At 49.5% G+C, this 21,279-nt stretch overlaps 1 long non-coding RNA gene across 1 annotated transcript in view; it reads right to left on the bottom strand.

The window, feature by feature from the left end:
- The window catches only part of LOC135917391 (uncharacterized), a 40,292-nt gene extending 26,427 nt beyond the window's left edge, over positions 1-13,865 (bottom strand). Inside the window, exons 1-2 of the long non-coding RNA XR_010569263.2 lie at positions 13,726-13,865; positions 5,782-5,838 (exon numbers count right to left, since the gene is read on the bottom strand). This is a non-coding gene — a long non-coding RNA (uncharacterized lncRNA). The remainder of the gene's footprint in view (positions 1-5,781; positions 5,839-13,725) is intronic.
- Positions 13,866-21,279: the final 7,414 nt, after the last annotated feature.

Raw genomic sequence — 21,279 nt, 5'->3', positions numbered from 1 at the left:
GGGAATTCTGCTGTTGGGTCTGCCGGCGTGTGGTAACAGCAGCTACGGACGGAGGCTCGGCTTCTGCTATCGATGGCTCCGCCCAGTTATCTTCATCCTGCGCGGAGGCTTTACCACACGCACCCTCTGCGTCTGCCGGGGCTTGGGCACCCTTGATGTTCCTCAGGATGAGGTCGAAGAGGGCGTCCTTCATGCATGCCGTCAAGACCTCCCTCGGTAGTAGCGCGTGTCTACCCTGATTCGAGACTCGGGCAAAGTTCTCACTGAACAGTCTACGAGGTAGACGGCTCGGCATCGGCCTGTCATATCCGATGGCTGGACAAGGTCCCGGCTGACAATAACGATGTTGCAGCCACTGTCCCTCAGGACATTCATGGTCTTCACGGCAACACGGCCTTCGACTACAGGGAGATCAGCCGCGGCCGGTGACGTGCCCAGATTTACAACGGGCAAGCGCTGGCCGTGCTTTAATTCGAGGTAGCCATCCTCCTCAAGGCAGGCTAAGACATTGCTAGTAGCCGGCTGTTCTCTGTTCGAGTGCTCCGGCTTCTTATTGGTACTCGTGCATTGTGACGCAACATGTCCCGGTCGGGAGCATAGGTAACAACGGAGCCCTGTTCCACTGTTGGACTGTCGCCTGCCTCGGCCCGCATCGGGCATGTCCCCGGCTTGGCCTCCTTGTTTTGCTTCACGCTTGCCGAAGTTGACTGTTATCTCGGGCGCTCACATATTCGTCGGCTCTCTGGAGCATATCCAGGATGTCCCGGCTCTTTTTTTCCCCAAGGAACATCGCCAGCGCGGGCTTGCAGTTCTCGAGAAACTATTCGGCCAAGAGCAGGTCTTTGATGCTCTCGTAGGGCTTCGGAGCCTCCGAGAGGTGGACACATCTCTCCCAGTAATTTGCCGGCCGGGCGAAGAACTGCGATGGCGCTTCGTCGTCCTGGGGCGTTTCCGTCCTGAATTTCTTCCGTGAGCCCTCTTCTGCCAGGCGGAAGCGACGTAGGAGGGCCCGTTTCACGTTGTCGTAAGACAACGCCTCCGACGCCGCCATGCGGCCGAACACGCTAAGCGCTTCTCCCATCCGGCACGTACTGAGGGCGGTGGCCCATTGTTCCTTCGCCCATCCGTTGGCTTCGGCGACTAGCTCAAATTTCGTCAGGTATGCGTCCAGGTCATCCACCTTCTCATTAAAGGGTGCCAGTAGTCTTTGGGGGCTGACCCCCACGAACTGCGCTGTCACTGGGCTGCCATTGGGCAGGCTTTCTGAACCGCCACTACTGCTTGCGCAATCACTCTTTGCGCGAAGTAGCTCCAGCTCCTTTTCTATTTCGAGGAGACGCCGGTCGCTCCGCGCATTGTCGCGCTCATCATCTTCGCGTTTTGGCTGCTCCTGTTCGTTAAGCTGGAACCGCATGGCGCGTTTTTCGCGAGCGAAAAACGCGACGGGCGGCAAACGCCCGCGTTGCCGCCGACGCGCGAGCACCCGTACGAAAAAAAGGAGCGGCGCTTTCGCACCGCGTTTTCCGCGTTGCCAGACAACATAACTCTCAACGACATGTATTGTCTCTGTTACCGCATATATAATATGCCCTTAAACTTACAGAACACTACAATAAAAATAATCTGAGTGTAATTAGACAGCAACATTTTTTCCGAAGTGTATTTATCAAGCTTAATTTCAAGCAGCAATATTGTGTGCGAAACTGCGACTATGTACCTTCCGCATGCTGAGAAACCGCTGGTTGTTTACAACTTCCCATATAAAAAGGAGGGTCGGCCGCTTACTACCGAGCAGAAGATGCGATTGCTACTATTAAGCGGGATGCTGATACTGAAGCAAGAAAAAATGCGGGTCAGGAGGTACATGTGGGTGCGACCTTCATGGTTGAGAAGAGAGCGAGCACCATACACTGGTAATATTATTAGCAAATTGTCTTGCCAGTATTAGCGACGAGACGCGACGCTTCTCCACTTTAGTTATTAGGGCCTCGTTGAAGGTTGCTTTGTTTATTTTAGGTGAACACGATGCGCAAACCAACACGATGCGCAAATGAAATCACGGTAGCACATGTTTTTCTTGACGCGCGCGCTAGTTCTACCGAGAAAAAAAAAATCCGCCAAGGAGGTTCCGTCGAGATGCGCAGAGAGCAGGGCCATCATGCTGGGCACGCGTCAAAATGACGCGCGCGTCCCACCATCCGCGCGTCAATCGCGCCTGAAATCGCACCTTGCGGTTCCGCCTTTAAGGCGCTCGCGATGTACCACTCGTTCCTGGCGCAGAAATTCCTGAAGAGCTGTCCCTTACAGGCCCAGCTGCTTCCCGACCGCAACAAATCGTTCCGCATCCTCGGCCATATTTCGGCCCCTTTACGCTTTTTGACAAAATGCGTTTGTTATGCCCTCTATGCCTCGTGGTCACGGCAGATCGCGGTCAGCAAGTCCTGTCGTGGACGCCAGTGGTCAAAGATTGGTGGTGAGCTATTCGCACTCTCCGAACCCGAGGGGATGGGGCGACAACAAACCGACCCCGCGTGCGCTTACAGATGGCTCGACTGCTGACCGGCGATAAGATCAACGCCTGATCGACCGTGAACCAGAGGCATGAGACGGAGGGCGACGTACAACACACACACTCAATTTAATAAAATAAGATCATCTCCGAGACATAATGACAAAAAAACATAAACTACCAGCAGTGGGTCCTATTTCGCGGAAGGCGTGCGGGTCACGCAACACACGCCTTGACGCCACTCGCGCGGCACTAACCCCACCACGTGGGAACTCCTACACTCGCGTAATAACAAAAAAGTACGCGACACAAACACAAAATACACCTTACAACGAACGCGGGAGACAATACCCTAACACGACATACAAGAATCAACACGCGATGGATAACTAAATGAAATATTAAACGTGATAAGAAAATGCGGTCCGGCGGAAAGTTATGACAGTTGCTGAACGCGTAGCGCAAGCTTATCTGCGGAGTGTCAAGTAGGACGTCCGAGCTTGGGAGGCACCGGGCTGCTGGGTCCGTTGTCATCGCACGTCGCTGCCGAAGATCGGAACGGACTCGGGCCCGCGTCTACGGAGGCTCCGGCTACGGGAACTCAGGCCGCCGTCCACACCTTGCCTGACCCCCAATTCACGTGCCGCTTGCCCCGCCCGTTCGACAACTCTCCCCGCTTGTCGCACTTCACTCCACGCTCGTTCTCTTGCTCCCCTCTCTCTCTCTTTCTCGCCGCGCGCCGGCTGTCACGTGAGGAACCGGTCTGGATGTCGGCGGGATCTAGGGAGAGCGCTCCCCGCGCCGGGCACGCCGCGGCGGGAACTCTTGGCGGCGGTGCGGTGATGCCGAGGAGTAGACGCACTTTGTGACAGTCGCCCTCACGCACGCTTGTCGTCAAGGTCTACACATTGCCGCTCGCGAAGGCTTGTTCTACCATCACCATTACTTAACTGACCGCTGCCGGTGGCTCCTTGTTACTCCTCGTCATCGAAGCTTGGATATTTGGAGCATTTTCCACAATGACCCCCAAGGTTGCCACCTTGACACATTCAGAACGTACATCCGTCTTCGTCTATGCTACTACTGGCGCAGCATGTATCGCTACGATTACCAGCATGTTTTGTCATGCCCTAGGTGTCAGCGCCACAAGACACTTCCTCACAGCACCGCCGGTCCTCTACTGCCATCGCCTTACTCTGCCCGACCATTAGACCACGCTGTAGTCGATCTTTTTGGTCTCCTTCCGAACACTCCTGACGGCAACCGGTGGGTCATTGTCGCCTTTGGGCACGTCACACGGTATGCTGTAACATCACCGCAGCCGACCACCACCGCGAAAGACGCTGCTTACTTCCTTCTTAATTACGTCATTCTGCTACATGGCTCACAATGTGAATTGCTAAGCAACCGAGGCCGCATTTTTCTCTCAAACGTCATGCGTCAGAATGCCGTCAACTGGCGCGTTCGTTTGCCAGGCAAGACCAGTGTGGTAAAAAATTTCGCCATGACGTCTCTGCATCTACTGCCCACTATTCCCACGGAACGCTGGTTTGGCTATGGGTTCCATCCACCACTCTCGGCCTTTCTACCAAGCTCTTGACAAATACCACAGGTCCTTACAGAGTCCTAGAGCAAACGTAGCCCGTGAACTATGCCATCGGGCCGGTCGAGCCTGCTCCCGACAATCGTTTCCTAGGGCGCGAAACAGTTCATGTCGGACGGCTTATACCATGCTACGACTCACCTGTGCTGTCTCCTATCTAGGTCAACAAGTTGGCTCCATTCTAGAGGGGGAGCGTTGCACCGGAGCGCATCGGCGCCAGTTCTGTACCAGCATAGAGAAAGAAGTTGACGTTCGTATTGCTCGCTCTGTCAGTTTCGCGGGCTGTGGCTACCTCGTGTTAGTGGCCCCTTCCTTTTCCACACGCCGTGCCCACGTTGCTGAGACGAACACGCCTGTTACAATATATATATATATATGTAAATATATATATATATATATATATATATATATATATATATATATATATATATATATATATATATATATATATATATATATATATATATAAATGTGTCTGTTTCTGTGTGTGCCTAGGCATATAAATCATCAGCACGTTTACGAATCGCGGACACCAAATGGTGAGTAAGAATTTAAAAGAAGACTGTCCACAGAAAAGGGGAAAGTAGTTGTAACTGAGGAGCACCGCTTTCTCGCAAGTCCCGCAGCACTCGAAGCAAGTCGTAATAGGATACTGAATAGTGCAGCTCTTCGATGTCCACACAAAACTAAATTGATTACATTCTGGGCTTTGCCTGCGGAGAACAGGACAGGACGATGAGGAGCGCCGTAGCGTGAGAATTCAGATTTATTTCAGCCACCTGTAGTTTTTAATGTGCGCCAAATGCACGATACATGGGAATTCTTCGCTCTTCGCGTGCTCAACATGCTGATGTTATACGCGAGAGCGATTTTCTTAAGACGTCAGTCACATAAGTAATTGACTGCAAGCGCGTTCATACACTGTAACGTGCTAAACTGGGCTGCATAAGATTTGGGGGTAATATCTACCTTTGATAATGGCTCCTAACGGGCGTCCAATTATGCATATCTCAGCTGCGGAGAACATGGGTGACCTGTCATTGTTACTCCTTTGGTAGGCCATTCTATGTCTACCCATTTAATCGATCAGAAAGGATATAAAGCGTAAACTTGACAGGCACGTACACAAGTGCAGAAATGTGTTGTTTGTGTATGTTCGCTCTTTATTTCTGTCTATGTCCCAGTTAACGTTTTTTAGCGCTTCTCTAGGCTTGCGCTTGTGCGGTTTTATTTCCCATGATAAAAATGTGTTTTATTTTAAACCTGATCTTGTTGGTCTTCTTGCTTGTGCATGTCGTGTTTTGCGCTGCTTTCTACCTTTTAGTTGTGCACTAACGCTCTCCGCTTTCGGCACTATTGTGTGAAATATATTTTGGTTTTAACTATAGTCGAAGGCATATAAATGTGCCAGAAGTGTCATTACGGGTAGGAATGATTCAAAAATAAAGTAGCAAACGGTAAGCCTGCTGTATTAGATTATTTACACTTTATCTTACGATAAAACTTTCCTGATAAATTTCTGCGGCAACACCAGCAGTACTAAGGCTTTACTCTGTGAAATCGTAGCAGTTTCATTTATAGCCAAGCTATGAGAGGTCAACACTGGCACTGTTGCATATTTCACGAAGTTCACCAATTCGCAATAAATATGCCTTTGACAAACACTCACCACACAGCACGAACAGCGCTAAAGCGCAGAAGATCACGAATACACCGTGACGCATTCCTGTAAGATATAAACAGAGTCAAATTAATATACTAAACAGCATTGCATTTTCGGTAACTGGTGTCTTTTTACTTTCAAGTGTATAGAAATCAACGCCTAGAACATTGGGTGCTGAGTGCTTCCTTTTATTTTATATTTGCCGTGGCGTACCCGCAAGAGAATTGGAACGCGTAACTAATCTAGTAAAACTACACCGCCATCACAATGTGAATGCGCTCCTTTTTGTAATACAGCTGCTGCTGCACTGTTCCCACGTATATTGAAATTGTCATATTGGGTGTGTTTTTGTGTTGAAATAAAGATATTTCCGAGAGCATGGTCAGTAACCAATAAATAAAAGCACTGCGTCGTAAAAAGCCTCAGGTTGCACATTAAAAGAAAAAAGAATACACATTGGCACTTTGGAAGGAATTCTCCTGACTCCGAAGTTCCTGATAACCTAAAGCTGAAAAACAAGCTGCGCCCTCAAAACTACCTTGTATCTGCTTGTGTGCCTCTGCATTTTAAAAGATGCAGTCCCCAACGGACACCATTATTGCTCAACTACACAAAATAAAATATAGATATAAGCGTGCCTCCCACTTTTACGGTACTATTAAAGTCTACACCACGACGATACAGCAAATTATTTGTAACTCTGTTAAGTGCATGGTCGATCAAGCTATATGTCAATGTTAAAGCGCACCCCGCACCCACTGCTCTCTCGGCATCTCAGAAAACAAACGCTGATCTCAAAGGCCATGCTTTTCAACACCAACTGTTATGCTGTAAAAGCACGGAAAAGTAAGTTTTCCGCACTTTTTAAAATAGTTTGTCCATTTCTCTATGCTTGTGTTATACGCAACAGAGTTATTTGTAACATGCTCAAAGATGTTTATGCTTTTCAAAGTGCTGTCGCGGGTCGTCCCCACACCCAATGGCTACGAATCCCAAGGCGATCACGGTCATCCTAATGGAGTGACATCTTATTGCCTTTCATTGAAAATGTTCATGTTTGACTCGCCCCCTCCCTCGAGCTGTATTTGAACAAACACTGTAATGGCCTTGTCTGCACATAGGATAACACAGATCGAAAGCGCTGCCATTGAAACACTTATTTTTAGCAAGCAGGCAATTTGCACTTTTGTAGCCCTGCTGCGTGACGCAGTGCCAGAAAGCAGTGTGGATGAGGCAGACACGCCGATAGTCGATATTCTGATACATTAGGTAAAAAAACTAGAGCGAGCCATCGATGTAATAAGAACGACAGATAAGCGCTGGATCATTAGAGTTATAGAATCGGTCACAATAGAAGCGCAGCCAAGGACGGAAGTAAATTAGGTGCTGTGATTAAATTAGGGAATCTGCCGGTAAAAGTTCCAGTCAGCTAGCGCAACACAGGTGTAATTGGAGATCGCTGGGAGAGGCCTTCGTCAGCCTAATAATAATAATATTTGGGGTTTTACGTGCCAAAACCACTTTCTGATTATGAGGCACGCCGTAGTGGAGGACTCCGGAAATTTTGACCACCTGGGGTTCTTTAACGTGCACCTAAATCTAAGCACACGGGTGTTTTCGCATTTCGCCCCCATCGAAATGCGGCCGCCGTGGCCGGGATTCGATCCCGCGCTTCGTCAGCCTGTGCGCATAAATACAGGCTTATGATGAGGATTCAAATGTCAGTAAATTAGGTTGTTCACCCATGGCAATGACGATGAATAGGATGAAAATAAGTTTGTTAGAGAGAAAGCGTTAGTTACTTATTTTGGTTCCTTGATTGTGTCATTCCGTTTCACGTGAAGAGCGAATGATACGGCGTTCTCAGTGATGTACTGTGGATAATTTCGGGGCGTTAGGGCATGCTTTAATGGTTAGGTATGTTTATCAAACTACTGGATGTCGGAAATATTACTGCGGTACCTGCAAGCTTGAGAGGGTGGGATGCGCGTTTTAAAATGTTGCGGGTGGCACCGTTCAAACTAGATATTGTTACCAATCGGCAAATTTTCTGCAAACGTTTGTCGACAGAGAGTCCTTGCCAGCAAAACAGTGACGTCTAAGAAGTGGATACTACTTTTTAAGTGATATGGGTGGACTTGATCGATGGGTGGAGTGCGTTGAAATTCGATGTCAAATGAAAATTTTTTCTTCATGGCCGTTCCACACGAGAAATACATAAAGGAGCCTTTTGTGCTATAAGGGCTCTTCAATAAATGTGATTTCCAGGGAGGAAACGAAGGTGCTCGTGATATTCACAGTCCTTTTCATACCCATTTCCATGCAACTGACCTGAAGTAAATGCTTGACATTTAATGAAACAAGCTTTCGATTCGGTACGATGACCAGACTGTGGACAAAGGCTTGCCACCTACATCCACGGAGGGGCCCTTTTTTCAATCGCGGATACAGTCACTACTATTTCATCACATTGAGAAATGTTTCTTAACGCGACGGTATCTGGCACGAGAAAGTGAGGTGTCTCACAAGGCAAAGTGCGTCGCTGGTTGGCGCAGCGTCCACGCTGAAGAAACGGCAGCGTAGCGGAAAGGCTGTGGAGTGGCAGGGCATTGCGCAGAGGGTATATGAATGACAATGAGTGTTTACGGGGCTGTAGTCGTAGACCGAACAGGGAGAGACATCACATAAGCTTGCTTGAGAAAGCGGAAGAGCCCATAAGCCCCGGAATTCTTTCAAACGGAGCGGTATATGGCAGGAATGTCATATATTTGTAGGGGAAGCACACACCAACCCAGGCTTCCTGCCGTATTTTTAATGGAGGACACCCAATGATGCGCGGGATGGTCAGTAATGACGCTGAAAGGACAACCGTAGGCGCAAGGCCTGAACTGGACCAATGCTGAACTGATGGCTGAGCATCCATTCGCTACAGAGCAAGATTACATTACGGCTCGCATAAACGACGACGTATTTTTAAGTCATGACTACGCGTTACGTCGGACCGCGCCGAGGGCGATACCAGGGGCGTCGGTGTAAGTATCTGCCGGCGCACATGCGTCGTAATAGCGCATAATTGATGATGATATCAACAAAGCTGCGCAACTTTTAAAAGGCTACATCACCTGCTGATGACCACCCGTAAATGTATTTACTTGCGGTAAGCACATTAGTCAAGGGTCCGATGATAAAGGCGAAGTTGGGAAAGAATCGACAAAAAATAGGAACAAAGGCCTACCAAACATCAGAGGGCCTTGATAGACGTTCGCTTTGGAAACGCTGCGTGTTACATGTCGGGGTTGCAAACAATGCCGCCTTTGGACACAATGCAATCCGAGATACCTAATGTTTGGGCAGCGAAATGCCACTTCTTAAAGTTAAGCTGCAGGCCAGCTGAAGTGAGACAGGTTAGGATGTCGTGCAAATGGACGACATCTGTCCGATAATCCTTTGACAAAGCAACTATGTCATCCAGGTAACATCGGCACGTCTTCCACTTGGGGCAACGAAGGATTGTAGCAATCATTCTCTCAAAAGTAGCAGGTGGATTGCAGAGCCCGAACGACATAACACCTCATCGCGTGTGACGAAAGCAGCCTTTGCCCGGTAAGCCTCAACTATTGGATCCTGCCAATAGCTGGGACGAAGTTCTAAAGAAACATTATGCACCTTGCAAGTAATCAAGAGCGCCGTTGGTCCGAAGCATTGGGTAAACGTCTTTTCTTGTAAACCCGCCGTGGTTGCTCAGTGGCTATGGTGTCAGGCTGCTGAGCACGAGGTCGCGGGATCGAATCCCGGCCACGGCGGCCGCATTTCGATGGGGGCGAAATGCGAAAACACCCGTGTACTTAGATTTAGGTGCACGTTAAAGAACCCCAGGTGGTCAAAATTTCCGGAGTCCCCTACTACGGCGTGCCTCATAATCAGAAAGTGGTTTTGGCACGTAAAACCCCACATAATATTATTATTTTCTTGTAAGGTGAAGGTGGCGATAACCGGTGCAAAGTCGAATATAGATAACTTTTTCTGCCCTAGAACTACAGGTGACAATAAATTTGAGAAGGTTTAATGACGCCGCGCTACAACCTGTCGTCCACTTGTTCCGTGATAAGTGGGTGCTCTGCGGAAACGCGATGACCACGTTGTCGCAAGGGGGATTGTGAACCAATGTTTGTGGTGTTACAGACGCTTGTCGTTCGACAGAAGGATGTTTGGTCCAAGTCGAATGAAAAAAATTAGACTGCTTAAGGAGGGAAAGAAGTTGGGTGCGATGAAATGACTACAAGTCTGTGGCTAAGGCATAGTAGAAAACGGTTGAAGGAGACGTTGATGACACATTTGTTATGGCGCCAAAATGTAAATGTTCGGCAGCACCATGGCCGCACAATATTTTCAATACATGGAGACAGTTCCAACAAATTATAATCTATGACCGGGCAGTATAGCTCTCGGTACCGGTCCGGATTACGTATGACCATCCAGATGCATAGAGTGAGCATGAACGTTGGTATAAGCATGTCGCGTAGCAAAACTCCTGGACGGCGCCTTGGTTTGAAGGCACGCGGCGACGATTGAAGCGCACAACGTGACTGAAAAATCAAGAGGCGAAGCCATATGCCTGTACTCCAGCTTGCGTCATGTTTCGGCTCGACGAAGACGCTGAGCGGCTGAGGCTACTGCCGTAGAACTGGACAAAGGGCTACGTGCTTTTCCGTGTGGACGAAATATGACTGTTAGGGGTGGCCGTGTATATCGGCAGCGTAGTTGAGCGGTGAAAGTGTGACTAGAGGTGGGCCGTCGACATACCAGAGCGGTGCCATCGGAGGTGTCGATAGCGGGGAGTAACACGCTTAAGGAGAGGTACCATCACAGAAGCTAGTTGGCGGACAAGTGCAAGTGCTTCAAATATCTGAGCCGGATGGGTTGTTACACGGAAAGGTGAAAGTGTAGGAGGGACCTGGCTATTAGACCCCAGCGACAGCTGGCGGGCCACTTGCTCTCAAATAAAATGCTTGAGCTTAGACATAGGCGCTGAAGGATCGGCATGGCCAGGGGCAGCTGAAATGGTGAAGACGGAGTCTGCCCGTGGTACGTTTTGGCTGGAGATGTTAAGTTGGCGGCACTATTCATTGGAACTCTGACACAATCGACGGGTGCGGCGACGCTGATTGGACTCATGGAAAGCAGCATTTGAAAGGCATCGTTATCATTGCCCTTCGGATTATGTTTCATCTTCTCATCCTTCGTCATTGTAGGATTACAACGGCTGTAGAAGACCAACACATTGTCAATATACGTGGAAAACTTATCATCTGGCTACTGTGCTAGGTGGCGTAAACGCTGTTAGGCGCATCGTTTGCGGACAAAGGAGAGACCAAACACATTGATGAAATGGGTCTTCAATGCAGACCAACTCGAGATGTGAGATTTGTGATTTCTTAACTACAGGCGGGTGACGTCAGCGAAATAAAATATGGCATGGTTAAGATTTGTCGGGTCGTCCCACGTATTGTCAGCGCTTAACGGTTCGTAGTAGTACTGCTAGTCTTCGACGCCATATTGTCCTTTCCTGCTGTATCGTCACCGGCGCCTTCCTTGGTGGTGGTATAGTGCACATCGCAAGCATTCATTTTGTGATAAGTTCACAACTATGTGAGCCACTCCCTCACCAAAGCTAAAGCCAAATACTCTGTCGCCGATAAAGAGTGTTTCATAATGTTGTCATATATGCTCCGGTTTTTTTTCGGCCTTCCAACGTTTACCACAGACGATCCCGCAGTTTTTCGTTCGTTTAGATAAAGGCCAATCGGATCTCCATCTGCAGGAATTCAATATTACTGTCACCTACTGCTTGAGGAGCGAGGCTTCCGATTCCTTCCACTGTCAACTTTCCCCTGCCTTCGCTCACATTCAGTGTTATGGATTATTATATGCGAAATTCGCATCTCTATTGAATGGTCTCGACTCCTCAGCAAGGACGGTATTCTGCCGTGCTCGTGACAATCAGGCGTGCATTGTGTAATACGCGACGCAGCTATCAGACTGTCGATCGAGAACGGTTGGTGTGGGCCCTTCGCCACATGTAGTCATATGTTTGTGTAGTAGATTTAGTAGAGTAGAGATTTGTAGTAGAGATTTGTAGCAGAGTAGCAATGCATCAGCACCCTTCGCCACCTCTCCCCAGCTCTAGTAATGATGCGGGATTTAGGAATTTTTCGGCAAGTGCACTCTATCGTCTCATATGAATCGAAAATGTAACATATTTAACGATACGCCAACTCCTCTGCAGCATGTACGATCTTATGTGCCTCTTTTTCCTCGTGTTAGAATCGACCAGTATGGACTCCTTTGATGCTCTGTTGCTACTAACCATGCGATCTCTATAGCTGAAGCCCATGTCATGCGATACGCGGAAGCAGCTCTACTTCAAGCAGATAGCACTAATGACGTGGCTGTTTTATTCGTCCGTAATTGGTCCGACGTCGCGGTGCACCCCAGGGACGGTTACGCAACAGAAAGCGTTCCATTTTTCAAGTCGTCAATGAACATCTCATCCATGCGTGCCATGCAGTTCTCCCCACATCTACTGCTTTACAAACTCAGATCGACGGCCTAACGGAACAATTAAACCTCACTTTTGGCGACATACTCGCAATGTACATAGATTCTCACCATTGACTTGCAGGGAATATTCTTATTGTCAAGTTCAATCTATGGACTTGCCACAAAGCGTATCCGCCATCTTAGTTAAGGAATGGCGAAATCAATGTTCTTGCTCAATTGCAGAGCTACAGGTTTAGCTGCTACATCCACTGTTGTTCGGGGGGTGGCTGCGCTATTGTTCGCAGGAATAAGCACAGACAAAAGATATGTGGTAAAGAACCTATTGCTGATGTTTCAGCAGTGCGCAAAACAAATGAACCACTAAGAAAAAAACTTTTCGCTAAACAATGACGAGCGCAGAGATTTCATCCTGCAGCATCGTGCTTAGAAGAACCACGCCATGTCATCTGTAACACCACGGCATTGCTTTTAAAGAGAAAACTTTACAGGCCTCGAACTTGCGATTTCGCCGTGGTAGTGCTCCGAGGAGGCCCATGACTTTACAACGTGCGCCTCGCCGCGGATGCTTCTCTCTCTCTCTCTCGCTCCTTAGACAATATTGCGCATGCGCCACTAGTAGCACCGAGCCATACGTGTTTCGCCGCTGCGCAGCGCCGCGCATTTCCGATGCTGCCATTTTTATGACGTCATCTCGCGTTCATCGTCGTGGCGCTCGTCTCCGCTCGCTTCGCCAGCTGCGTCGCATGCCTGATAACATGTAGGAGAATAGAAAAGGAAAGCTTGCGTGTGCCGCAAACTCAGTTGAGGCGGCAGTATGGACAACGACAATTCTGATCAGCAGGAGGAGGCCTTCAATCGGCATCGGAACGAGGTGAAGAGGAAACGAGTCGCCCAGGAAACAGACGAACAGCATGCATAATGACTGGCTAAACGCCGCAACATAGCTAGACAGCCAGATTAACCTTGACTTGCTGTCAACATTAACCTAGGCAAACCATGATATGCCTTAACTTTCGCTACCTATATCCTGGCATAGCCGAGCTAAGCCACTGCAAATTTTTTTGTAAGCTATACATTACAGTAGCCATAAAACATGCGTTTCTTAACACCTACTTCATACTTATGTGTGAGTGTTATACAGTTAAGCACTCATTTACATTCTCCAGCAGTTCGCATCTCCGTTGTCTCCGTTGTCTGTACACTAATAATATGTTACGTCAAAAACTCCTCTACTGCAGTGGAGGAGTTTTAAGTAGGATGTATTATATGTATGTATACGTATATGTATATGTATGTATTTTATGTAGGATGTATTATGTAGGATGTAGGCACCATGGTGCCTACATAGAACATGTACAGCTAAGGAAGACCGAATGCTTCATGACTTACCGTTAACTTCACTGCAGATATAGGAGAAGCTTACTTGAAAAAGAAAAACAAATGAGCCTGACACAAGACTTTCGCACCGACTGCACAGTGGGATTTGAGTCTCAAACTGTAGAAATGGCTCAATATGCACAACAAATGTGAGAGCTCACTTGTGGTCAGTACAGATTTAGCATTGTGTTTAGTTTTTCGTTCGCATGAAGAAGTCATCCTAGCAGGAGAAACTTTCGTAAGCCATAAATCACTAGCATGCGGAACGGAACAATGGTGCACTCTTTGCTTTGCCTGACTACAAACACTTACCTATGCAATATTTCCAACAAATGAAACACAAATCTTCAGTAGGCAACAATAATTTTTGGCACAGCTGCGATCTTGCTGACGGTATTAGAAGCACACTTGAAATCGAATATAAAAGCAATAACAATGTACAATAAAAATCGCATTATTGTACCAAGAGCAACGCTTTCTGAATTGACCGAACTCTTGTGTTGTTCCGAAACTGAAGAAGGAGGTATTGCGTATGAGCCCCATGTCCACTTTTAGCATAGACTTGTTTTGAAAGCATTCAAGGCTCTTAGTAGAGGAGGAAATGGAGAGGGATGTTTTCACCTTTAGTCAAACGTCATGCTCTCCACTCCTGCTCGCCCTTCGTCTAAGCCCTTACTCAGGCCTGACCTATATATTTTCTTTGAGCATTTCATCTATGTAAGCACAAGATAGGATTATATGAAGTCGAAACAGTAGCCGATTTTCTAATCTTATCTCTCAGGCTCGAAATTTTTTACGCAAACATAGTCTTGACTGTGAAGAGTCTTCTCCTGTATCGCTGAGGACCAGTACGCCGTGTGTAATCCTTAGTCCGAGGACAAATGGATTTACGTTGGTAGAGTAGTAAGGATACATTACATGTTTTTCTTTTTTTCTGTTTTGGAATTTCGGATGATTGCGCCATTTGAAAATGCACCTCGTATAAGTGAAGTATTTTTTAATTTTTTGTTTTGGTGTATGTTTACAAATGCTGATCGCCACCAAATCAAGGCCTCTTACCCTTCCTACGACGACAGGATGAATCTTCAAACATAACTCGTATCACATTTTATTATATACCGTTCCTTCATAGCGAAATGAACCAGTGGAACGAACGCCTGGCTAAGGAAAACTGACAGCCCACGTTTCTAAGTATAGGCTTATTGACTACGCTTTTGAACAATTCGATTCGTTATTTTTCCGCACGTAAAAACGCAAGTGGATTTAACGAAGACATGTTTATACATGAAAATTAAGTTATGAGGTTTTACGTGCCAAAGCACTCTCTGAATATGAGGCACGCCATAGTGGAGGACTCCGGAAATTTCGACCACCTGGGGTTCTTTCACGTGCACCTAAATCTAAGTACACAGGTGTATTCGCATTTAGCCCCCGTCGAAATGGGGTCGCCGTGGCCGGGATTAGATCCCACGACCTCGTGATCAGTAGCCCAGCAACATAGCGACTGAGCAACCGCGGCGGGTCTGTGTTTATACTGTCACGTGGTGGTGACGTTGAATAACAGAGTAGCAGTACTGTGAACAAGAAAACTAACTTTTATTGGGCGAACCTGTGCCCACAAAACAGGCTACACTTATAGCACAACGACAGCGGCGAACACGCTAGGCGATCGTCGAAAATCTGATCAGCGGGTCAAGCGCGTCGGCTTTTATAGACCAGTCGTGGAATGTTCCAGATTAACCGATGGGACCCGCGTGCCTTCCACAAAGTTCTACACTATTCGCGTCGCCCATACATGCAATCAGATTACACAAGTTGTGGTGAAGGACAGTGGAGGGAACCATCGATAACATTCTAGAAACTTCTTTTACATGGGGCGCGATCGGAGATATTTTGTTCGATACGCGTTCTGTTCAGTTGCTGCAACGTCACAAAGTTGCAGTATGCAAAATCTGTGACAGCCGGGCGGAGAGAGCAGCGAATCAGGAAGCGGTGACCTCCCCGGAAGTTTACCTCCGTCGTTTGTCGTCTGCTTGCAAACAGTATACTACAAAGCCAAATGTTTCTCGTCTTCCAATTGAATGAAATCTTTATCTAAAAAAATGTATTTTTTCTTCTCAAGCCCAAACACGTTTTCAAATAGTAGTACGTGTGACTACTGCAATTTATAGCTATTGGGTTCTTTGCGTCGTCCCTAGGTGGTGTCGCGCACAGCGAGAAGGAAAAAGAAAAAAAAAACGACGGGAAGAGTGGCGCACTTTTCAAGAGGCAGCGACAACATCCCAGAGGCTCGCTGACACCGATGATGTTGTCGATTTCTCTGTACAACCAACGAATTATTTGTTTCGAGAAACAAAAACGACGCCGGAATTCACTTTCTGCCATTTCTTCAAACGCGTTTCGCACCGCCACCCGCTCTCCTCCTTCCTCTAGAAACGCCAGCGCAACAACCTGTTTCCAACGGAAGCGCCATTTTCTAGAATTAAACTATGCATTGGATTCAAACGTGCCATTCCGCAGCCAAAAAGGCCGCCTGTTAGATCCAATCCAATCCACCAGACGCGCCATGCGAAGTCGTATGATCGCTCCAAACTTCTCAACTCTCGTCGCGTTCGGACGAAATGCTCGGTGAGCGGATGATTGACAGGAGCGTGTCGTCATTTTGACGTCACCAAAAACGGGGCGGCGCCCCGCGGCTGGTGACGTCGGCGCGGAGTAGGCCAATCGCGCGCGCCGGTAACCGAACGAACGCGCCGAACAACCATCTCCGATCGCACCCATGCAGGCGCGTCCTGCGCTGCACGATAACATTTGTGAGGCGGCCAAACGTGGTCGCCCGATAAAGATAAGTACACGTGTCATTACCCCCCTCTTAAAAAGCATCGACCCGATGCTGCAAACAAAGAAAAGTGATAAATAAGCACTCGCAGCAAAGAAAACAACAGAATAAGGGAATTTCGTTAGCGTCCGTAAAACGGTTTAAGACGCACCACGTGGACCACTTCAGGTCGTGCGCGGCGCCGCTGTGAATGCGAAATGCCGTCTGGCACGACCTCATAGTCCAGTGCGCCAATACGTCGGATGACCTTGTAGGGTCCGAAATAGCGTCGCAGTAGTTTCTCACTCAGTCCTCGTCGGCGTATCGGGGTCCATACCCAAACACGGTCGCCGGGCTTGTACTCGACGAAGCGTCGTTGGAGGTTGTAGTGTCGGCTGTCGGTACGCTGCTGGTTTTTGATCCGTAGGTGGGCGAGTTGTCGGGCTTCTTCGGCGCGCTGGAGGTAGGTACGGACGTCAAGGTTCTCCTCGTCAGTGACGTGCGGCAGCATGGCGTCGAGCGTCGTCGTCGGATTCCTGCTGTAGACCAGCTTGAATGGCGTGATCTGTGTTGTTTCTTGTACCGCCGTGTTATAAGCGAATGTTACGTACGGCAGGACGGCATCCCAGGTCTTGTGTTCGACGTCGACGTACATCGCTAGCATGTCGGCGAGGGTCTTATTCAGCCGCTCCGTAAGACCATTCGTCTGCGGGTGGTAGGCCGTTGTCCTCCTGTGCCTTGTCTGACTGTAGTTCAGAATGGCTTGAGTGAGCTCCGCTGTAAAGGCCGTTCCTCCGTGGGTGATGAGGACTTCTGGGGTGCCATGTCGCAGCAGGATGTTTTCGACAAGGAATTTCGCCACTTCGGCTGCGCTACCTTTCGGCAGTGCTTTAGTTTCAGCGAAGCGAGTGAGCTAGTCCGTCGCCACGACGATCCACTTATTTCCGGTTGTTGACGTCGGAAAGGGTCCCAGCAAGTCCATCCCGATCTGCTGGAATGGTCGGCAAGGAGGCTCGATTGGCTGTAGTAATCCGGCTGGCCTTGTCGGCGGTGTCTTGCGTCGCTGAGTCTCGTCATGTTCTGACATAACCGGTGACGTCGGCGGTCAGGTGCGGCCAATAATACTTTTCTTGTATCCTCGATAGTGTCCGGGAAAATCCTAGGCGTCCAGCGGTCGGATCGTCATGTAGGGCGTGCAATACTTCTGGACGAAGTCCTGACGGCACAACAAGAAGGTAGTTGGCGCGGACTGGTGAAAAGTTCTTCACGAGTAGATTGTTTTGAAGCGTGAAGGAAGATAATCCACGCTTAAATGCCCTTGGGACAACGTCGGTGTGCGCTTCTAAATATTCGACGAGGCCTTTTAGCTCCGTGTCTGCCCGTTGCTGTGCAGCGAAGTCTTTCGCGCTTATCATTCCAAGGAAGGCGTCGTCATTCTCGTCGTCTTGCGGCGGCGGGTCAATTGGGGCACGTGATAGGCAATCGGCATCGGAGTGTTTTCGTACGGACTTGTAGGTGACAGTGATGTCGTATTCTTGTAGTCTGAGGCTCCACCGCGCTAGTCGTCCAGAAGGGTCCTTTATATTCGCTAGCCAACACAACGCGTGATGGTCACTGACGACTTTGAATGGCCTGCCATATAGATAAGGGCGAAATTTAGCTGTAGCCCAAACGATGGCGAGGCATTCCTTTTCGGTCGTAGAATAGTTGCCTTCCGCTTTTGACAGCGACCGGCTAGCGTAAGCTATCACCTGTTCGACTCCGTTTCTCCTCTGGACTAGAACGGCGCCGAGGCCTAGGCTACTGGCGTCAGTATGGATTTCGGTATCGGCGTACTCATCGAAGTGCGCAAGTACCGGCGGCGACTGCATGCGTCGTTTGAGTTCTTCAAATGCGCCGGACTGCGGCGTTTCTCACTTTAACTCAACATCACATTTAGTTAGACGTGTCAATGGCTCAGCGATGCGTGAAAAGTCCTTGACAAAGCGCCTGTAGTAGGCACACATGCCAGGGAATCTACGCACTGCCTTCTTGTCGATGGGTTGCGGGAACTGTGCGATGGCCGCTGTCTTGCGGGTCTGGGCGGACATCCGATTTGCTGATTACGTGGCCTAGGAACAGAAGCTCATCGTAAGCAAAGCGGCACTTTTCCGGCTTCAGAGTGATTCCTGATGACTTGATAGCTTCTAGTACTGTCGCAAGCCGCTTGAGGTGATCCTCGAAATTTCCGGCGAAGACGACGACGTCATCCAAGTAAACGAGACCGGTCTGCCACTTCAATCCTGCTAATACCGTGTCCATGACGCGCTGGAAAGTTGCAGGCGCCGAGCACAGCCCGAATGACATAACTTTGAACTCGTAGAGGCCGTCTGGCGTGATGAAGGCGGTCTTTTCGCGATCCCTTTCGTCGACTTCTATTTGCCAGTAGCCAGACTTGAGGTCCATTGATGAGATGTATTTAGCATTGCAGAGCCGATCCAATGCGTCGTCTATCCGTGGGAGGGGGTATACGTCTTTCTTCATGATTTCGTTCAGTCGACGATAATCGACGCAGAAACGCAGGGTTCCGCCCTTTTTCTTAACTTAAACTACTGGAGAGGCCCACGGGCTTTTCGACGGCTGGATGATGTCGTCGCGCAGCATTTCGTCGACTTGGTGTCTTAAAGCTTCGCGTTCTCGCGTCGAAACTCTGTAAGGGCTCTGGCGGAGTGGTCGAGCGCACTCTTCGGTTATTATGCGATGCTTTGCGAATGGGGTTTGTCGAATTCTCGATGACATCGAAAAGCAGTCTTTGTATCGTCGAAGCAGACTTCTGAGCTGCTGCTTCTTAATCACGGGGAGACTTGGATTTATGTCGAAGTCTGGCTCGGGAACTACGGTCGTAGGGGTAGATGCGACAGAATCTGAGAGGGCAAACGCATCGCTGGTTTCCTGGATTTCCTCGATGTATGCGATCGTCGTGCCCTTGTTGATGGGCTTGAACTCCTGGCTGAGGTTTGTCAGCAACACTTTCGTGTTTCCTCCGTGCAGTCGAGCGATCGCTCTTGCGACGCAAATTTCACGGTCGAGCAGTAGACGTTGGTCGCCTTCGATGACGCCTACTACGTCAGCGGGTGTTTCGTTGCTGATCGAAATGACAATGCTGGAGCGAGGCAGGATGCTCACTTGATCGTCGAGCACCCTCAAGGTGTGGTGACTACGACGACTCTCCGGCGGTATCGCTTGATCTTCCGACAGTGTTATTGACTTCGACTTCAGGTCGATGATTGCGCCGTGTTGGTTCAGGAAGTCCATGCCGACAATGACGTCTAGTGAACACTGTTGGATGATAACGAAGGTGGCAGGGTAAGTCCGGTCATGAACGGTAATTCTTGCCGTGCAGACTCCAGTCGGCGCAATGAGGTGTCCTCCAGCGGTTCGAATTTGAGGGCCTTCCCATGCAGTTTTAACTTTCTTCAACTGTGCGGCGATGTGTCTACTCATGACGGAGTAATCAGCCCCTGTGTCGACTAAGGCGGTAACTGCGTGGCCGTCGAGAAGCACGTCGAGGTCGGTGGTTCTTTGTCTTGCATTACAGTTCGGTCTTAGCGTCGGATCACGACTGCGTCGCGTTGACCTGTGGCTGGTATGTGACGTCGTCAGGTCGTCTTTCGTCGTCGCATTCGTTTCTTCCAGACTTCGCCGGGACGGCGGCGTGTCGTTATGTCGTCGAGGTGGTTTCTTCGGCGTCTTCGTCGGTGGCGGAGGATCTTCGTCACTTCGACGAATAGCAACCGCACCTCCATCGGTTGCGGCTTTTAGTTTTGCGGATATGGGCTCGCTGACCGGCCCCGGGCTGGGCCAGTGTATGGTCGGCGCTGCGGTGACAGGTAGCGGCCTGGTGACGGCGAACGCGACGGTCGTCGAGAGCTCCACTGAGTAGCCGCGAGGTAGTCAGCGATATCGCGAGGGCGTTCACCTTGCTGCGGACGCGGAGCGTTAACGGCGAAACCTCGCAGTCCCATTTCCCGATATGGACATCGTCGGTAGACGTGACCCGCTTCCCCGCAGTGGTAGCAGAGCGGGCGGTGGTCAGGAGTGCGCCAAACGTCGGTCTTCCTCGGGTAGCTGCGCTGGGCGACGGGTGGGCGTGCTGGCGGCGGCGGCGGTGGTGGTCGACGGAATTGCGGCGTTAGAGGGCCCTGGTGCGGTCGCGGAGGGGGTACGTGATTGCGGGCTACAGCGGCGTATGTCATCGCTTGTGGCTGAGGTTGCGGCAACTCAGGGGCTACTCCGAGTTGTTGTTGGACCTCCTCACGTATGGCATTGACAATCGACGCCACTTCAGGCTGTGATGACGGGAACAGCTTTTGCAGCTCCTCCCGCACGACCGCTCGGATAGTCTCGCGCAGGTCGTCGGTGGCCAGTGACTGAACTCCGGCGTAGTTTGTCGAGTTAGAGCGGCGGTTGAATTGCCGGTTCCGCATTTCCAGTGTCTTCTCGATGCTGGTGGCTTCGCGAAAAAACTCCTCGACGGTCTGCGGTGGGCTCCGTACCATTCCGGCGAAACGTTCCTCCTTTACACCACGCATCAGTAGGCGGACTTTCTTCTCCTCGGACATTTCCGGGTCGGCGTGGCGGAATAGGCGGCTCATTTCTTCGTTAAAAATCGCTGTGGCCTCATTTGGTAGTTGCATCCGGGTTTCTAATAGCGCTTGGGCTCATTCTCGGCGTACGACGCTTGCGAATGTCTGCAGGAAGCCGCTTCG

The sequence above is a fragment of the Dermacentor albipictus genome, chromosome 2 (genome assembly GCF_038994185.2).
Source record: "Dermacentor albipictus isolate Rhodes 1998 colony chromosome 2, USDA_Dalb.pri_finalv2, whole genome shotgun sequence".
In the NCBI taxonomy this organism is placed as follows: Eukaryota; Metazoa; Arthropoda; class Arachnida; order Ixodida; family Ixodidae; genus Dermacentor; species Dermacentor albipictus.
The sequence above is the reverse complement of the archived record's forward strand: the minus strand, read 5'-3'. Positions and strand labels throughout refer to the sequence as shown.